Source organism: Zingiber officinale, chromosome 9B (assembly GCF_018446385.1).
Source record: "Zingiber officinale cultivar Zhangliang chromosome 9B, Zo_v1.1, whole genome shotgun sequence".
Taxonomy (NCBI): domain Eukaryota; kingdom Viridiplantae; phylum Streptophyta; class Magnoliopsida; order Zingiberales; family Zingiberaceae; genus Zingiber; species Zingiber officinale.
Genome location: NC_056003.1, coordinates 47,924,944 through 47,930,938, shown reverse-complemented (window position 1 = coordinate 47,930,938; position 5,995 = coordinate 47,924,944).

The window sequence follows — 5,995 nt, the reverse complement described above, 5'->3', positions numbered from 1 at the left end:
AAGGAATCCCTAAAGGTTCTTTTGGCAAGACCAATGTGACTAAGACTTCTAAGAAGTCTAATAAAGTCACAAAGAATGTTACAAGGGAATTTATCCCTAGAGTTGACCTAGTAGAAGTGACCAAGGCTTTTAAGAAGCCTAGAAAGGTCCTTAGGAAGGTGACTAGGGAAGTTATCCCTAGTGAGTACCTAAAGCATCCAAGGAGCATCAATAGGTTTTGGGTTCCTAGGGGCATATTCTCTACACCCTAATGGGTCTAGAGAGTGTCAACTCTATTTGGAAGGGTAGTGAACCTAACCTTGATGAAGTTGGTACTTGGAGAGCATTTTCAAGGGTTCACTAACCTTTGAAAATGAATAGGATTATTAGGGTTACTCTTTGAAAGAGTAAAATGTGTCAAAATTTGAGGAGTTGAATCTAATTTAAATTGACACACTTGAGAGAAACAAAAGTAATGCCAAATTTGGAATTCGACATTTTCTTATGGAATTAAGGGAAATGTAAACCTTAATCCAAATTGTCACTCTTGGAAAGCGTAACATGTGCCAAATCTTAAGGAATTATGTTTGAATTAAATTGGCACAATTCGGAGAATCATATGAACTACCAAGTTGAGATTTTGGTATGTTCTTAGGGAGTCAAGGGTAAATCCAGACTTAAAATATAAGGTGATTACTCCTTTGGAAGGATAAATATGCCAAAATTTGAGGAATGTGCTTAATTTTAATTGGCATAAATAAATCAAGAGATTAAAGAAATGCCAAGTTGGGGTTTGGCACTTTCTTGATGAAATTGGGCAATCTAGGATTTAATTTTAAGATTAGCTAAGGTTTAAGGACACTTAGATAGGTAATCTAGGTATTTTATTTATGCTAATTTGTCATGCTTTGTTTTCCCATCATATGTCATGACATCATATTTATTTTTGCATTCATCTTTATTATGAAAAATACAAAAATACCATGTTATGTCATACATACATCATGTAGCAATAGCATGCTTTTCTTTTAAAAATTGCTTATTTTGATGTATGCCATTAAACATCATGTATTATGTTAATTTCCTTGTAATTAAGGACAAAAGGCATTTATCATGAATGGTAAATATCTCAACAAGTGTGATTATGCCAAATGACATCCTAGGTGGATGATCATAAGCCTCATAATGCCTAGATAGATATGCATGATTCCTTAGTTTAGGGCAAAACCAAATTTACATCTCACAAAGAATCATAAGGTGACTTGTATATGTTTAGTACACATTAGATACGAGTGAGATGTTAGGATGGTGAACAAAACTCAAGATGTTGATTTAGTGCATTTTGTTTAGTTTTAGGTTCATCAAAACACATAGTTATGTGTTTTCCAATCATTGGGAAAGCTAATGTACAAGTTATGTGCATTGAGCCGAAAGAACATGGTTGGATATTGGTTTTCAAAATGGTTTTAAAATGCTTTTGAAAATCTTGGTGAAGACTATCTTTTGATAGTATTCATCATTGAAAAGTTAGACACAAACTAGGAGAAAACATTGAAGTTTTCAAATTTATGTTACTCTTTGAAAATAGGAAGTATTTCATAGAAAATTATTTTTCCATGATAGAGTATACCCTAAAGAGTATCTACATGAATTTTCACAATTTTTGTAATTTTGTATAATTTTGGGGGAGTTTCTGAATTTCGCTGAAACTAAATTTCAGAAAATCAGAAACCCAATCGATCAGTCGATCGATTGGGATAGTTTTAATCGATCAGTCAATCGATTGGGAAGTCAATTCCCATGAATAGAGGGTCAGTGGATCGATCAGCCGATCGATTGACCCAGGTTGGATCGATCAACCGATCGATTCAGAGGGAATTTCTGCGAGCAGTAGCTTGCGGAATCGATCAATGGATCAATTGAAGTAGCTTCAATCAATTGAATCCCAACTTCAACCGATTGGGAAGTCTGATTTTGGCCTGAAAAGCCTTATTTAAGCACTTTAAGTCACTTCAAGTTCCAATAACCATTCCAAATCCCTTGGAATACATTTATATACATTCAAGGGGAGTGTTCATGATGAAAGCAATTATGGATTGGTTAAGGTAGACTTAAGTGAAGTTTAGGTTGGGGTTTAGTTTCATTATTGAATTTTGAACCTCAAAACTTCAAGTTTTCGTTTTCCTAATTGTTTAGGAACTCCAAGTCATTGTTGGTGCAATGACAGAAGTTTGACCATGTTTTTAGGGGAGTTACTCCTTGAATGCATGAAAATTTACTTTCAAGGACCTTGGAAGGAGGTTAAACCTTCGTGATGGATAATAATCATGGTCGAGTATTGGGGAACAATGGAAGATTGACTATCTTCATTGCTAGGATGGTAAATTCTCTCAGATGAACATTGTGAAGAAGATTACTGCTCAAGGGGGAGCATTGAATACAATGAATGGGAGTTTCATTGGGAAGTTGATGCATGCTCTAGGATGTGTTAGAGTGTATACTAAAATCCTAGTTTTTTGTATAAACATTTATTTAGAAATAAGAATCACATTGGTCAAGTGTCTACATTTATATATACTTATTGTAGTCGTTCAATTAATTTATATTGTAGATAACACGGTGTGTGGTGTCACACACAGGAGATCGTGTTATCAGTTCTTTATAAATTATAAATAGTAGCTCACGACTAAGATGGAAAGGAGCAAACCATTGGAATAGTCGTAGTGTAATTAGGTATTAGTTTGTCTTGACTAATAAATTACACTAGTACACTCTAAGTGTATTGAGTATGACCATTTAAGGAAGGTTCTTTTTATACTGACTTAATAAAAGAACAAGTCCTTAGTTATTATGGAAGTGTGTGCTCTTAGTCCTGATATAATAACAAGCACATATAATTAATATGTATTTTTTTAACTTATCAAAGGGTGAGATTTAGCTTGATAAATCAATAAGCCCGATAAGTTGGGAAATGATATTACTTATAGTGTGTGTTGTTGATTATAGAAGGAAACTGTGTCCTAGTAATCTAGGTTGATAATGTCCCCAAGAGGAGCTCATAAGGTTTGTCATGTTAAACCCTGCAGGTGAACTTAGTCTGACATGACGATAAGGTTGAGTGGTACTACTCTTGGACTGAGATATTAATTAAAATGAGTTATCAGTAACTCAATTAATTAGTGGACATCCGACATCTTAAACACAGGGAGACTAACACACTCATAATAAGAAGGAGCCCAAAATATAATTTGGGATTGGTGCGATAGTTCAATAATAATTCTTTAGTGGTATGAATTATTATTGATAAAGTTATGTTGTGTGTTCAGGGCGAACACGGGAAGTTTAATTTCATCGGGAGACCAAAACCAATTCCTCCTCTCGGTCCCTATCGTAGCCTCTTGTATATAGAGAATTATATCCACCTATACTCACCTTCTTACCCATCCTAATGGGACCGGCCAAGCTAGCTTGAAACTCAAGCTAGGGCCGACCAAGATCAAAGGATTGAGCCAAGTTAATTGGCTGGCCATGGCTTGGAGCCCAAGCTTGATTGGTCGGCCATATTAAAAGGGATTTTATTTTTATTTAAATTTTTTTCTTAATGTGGATATCATGGTTTTAAGAGAGAGTCTAAAATTCAAATCTTTCCTTTTATAGCTTTCTACAAAAGATTAAGAAAGATTTGAAATCTTTCCTTATTTGTAGATTGAAAGGTGGATTTTAATTTTAAGAAAACTTTTCTTTTTTAACCATGTTCATGATTTAAAAGAGAGTTTAAAAAATTAAATATTCCCTTTTATAAGTTTCTACAAAAGATTAAGAAAAGATTTGATATCTTTCCTTATTTGTAGATTGAAAGGAGATTTTAATTTTTAGAGATAACTTTCCTTTTTAGAAATCATCCACATGTTTAAAAGAAATATTTTAATTTATAAAATTTTCTTTTTACAAACCATCATGAAGGGAAAAATTAATGGAGAAATTTTTTATAAATTTCTGGAAACAAATTAGGAAGTTTTAATTCTTGTGAATAAAAACTTTCCTTGATGGAAAATTAGAGGTGGCCGGCCATTACAATTGAGAAGAGGAAATTATTTTTAATTAAATAAATTTTCTTTTTCATGGTAAAAGAATTAAGGAAGTTTTTATTTAAATTTCCTTATTTGCCAAGACCAAGGATTATAAAAGAGGGGGTAGAGGTGCCTTCATGACAATAACTCTATTTTTTTTCTCTCCCTCTCTTCCTTGGTGTGGCCGACCCTAGAAGTTTTCTCTTCTTCCTTTTCTTTCTTCTTCATTGGCCGAACCTCATCATCTCATGGAGTTTGAAGGTGGCCGGATTCTAGCTTGGAGTAGAAGGAGAGAAAGGAAGCATCCCTTGGAGCTTGGTGGTGGTCGAACCTCATCCTTTCATGGAGTTATTGTGGTGGCCGAATCTTACTTGGAGAAGAAGGTGGCTTGGGTGGTTCTCATCTCGGAAGATCGTTGCCCACACAACGTCTGAGATTAGAAGAAGAATACGGTAGAAGATCAAGAGGTTATTTGCTTACAAAGAAAGGTATAACTAGTAATAGTTTTCTTTGTATAGTTATTTTTGGAAATACCAAACACAAGAGGCATATGATTCTAGAGTTTTTTGGATTTGTTTTGAATTTTTTTTCTTTTGTTTTATTTTTCAAATTTGTGATTCGATTGTTCTTTTTGGTTAAACCTAATGTTATTTTAGGAAATTAAATATTGAATTTCGTTAAGAGGTTTTGTCGAGGCAGTGGTAGATGCTCCCATACCCAAGAAGGTCATGTGCCTCGCCATGTTTGTCCTGGGAACCAATTTCTGAAATAGATATTTAATTAAATTTGTAACATTGGTTGATTTGGGTCAATAGTGTTAAGTTCCTCTTGTGATCCAATTCTAAACCATTAAGAACAGATAAGTTAAATTTGGAATCAATAATGTTAAGTTTCATTTGCGATTCCTAATTTAATTTCTAAATAACACAATAGGTTGTTTAGGAAAGGTTCGACACTTTTACAAAATTTTTGTACAGTGGAACCGGTACGATCTTCCTAGGACCAACCAACAATTGGTATCAGAGCTAGGGTTTGCCTCTGTGTGTTTGGTTTTCAAATAGATTATGCACATGTCATACATAATTTAGGCAGGATAATAGTAGGATGTGCTAACTTTGTGGTTGCAAGCTCCAACTATTATGTCATATAGATATTGTGTGTGATTGGACCCTTGGACATGTCAAGGGAATTTTATTGTGTGTGCATGATTGTAAAATTAAATACAGTAGGAGCTGTATTAGTTATTAGAATTTTACATTTTTGTTTCAATCTAGATTACATGTACATTCCTTTATGGAATATAGGATCGATATATGTAAAAATTTTATTTTTGTCGCAGATCGTATCCTTGCGAGGCGTGGTGCTATCGGAGGACCAGAGGTGCAGCGGAAAAAAGAAGCTCGATAGACCTGACGGTATGAACCTGAGGGCTGGCAGCACGCGATGGACAGTGATGGAAGAAGCCATAATAGTTGGAAAATTAATTTCCATATTTATTGCTTTTATTTACTGTGATGTGTGTGTGCATGTGATGTATGCTAGCATAGGTTAAAATTCCTCACCATAAATAACTAAGTGGGAGAGGGATTAGTATATGAATCTCATGGTCTCTATTACTGGTTTGTAAGTGATGCAACAAGCTTGCGTGTTGGCTCTGAGTGCCTTCCTCCATATCATATGAGTTTGTTTGCGGATTACTAGATCAAACTTCCATTTTGGATGGTTATAGGAAATTAATTAAGAGTGTGTGATCTTCCCCATCGGAAGGGGCATAATCTTATTTAATGGACTAAGTATCAAGTAATGATATACACTTAGGCTCATTTAATAGTATCCTCCCCATCAGAGGCACTGCTATTATTTGTGTGACCGAAGGAAAACCAACTATTAATTTGTCATAAAGATAGGTTGACAAGATAATAAAATTATAACTCTCCTCTCTCAAA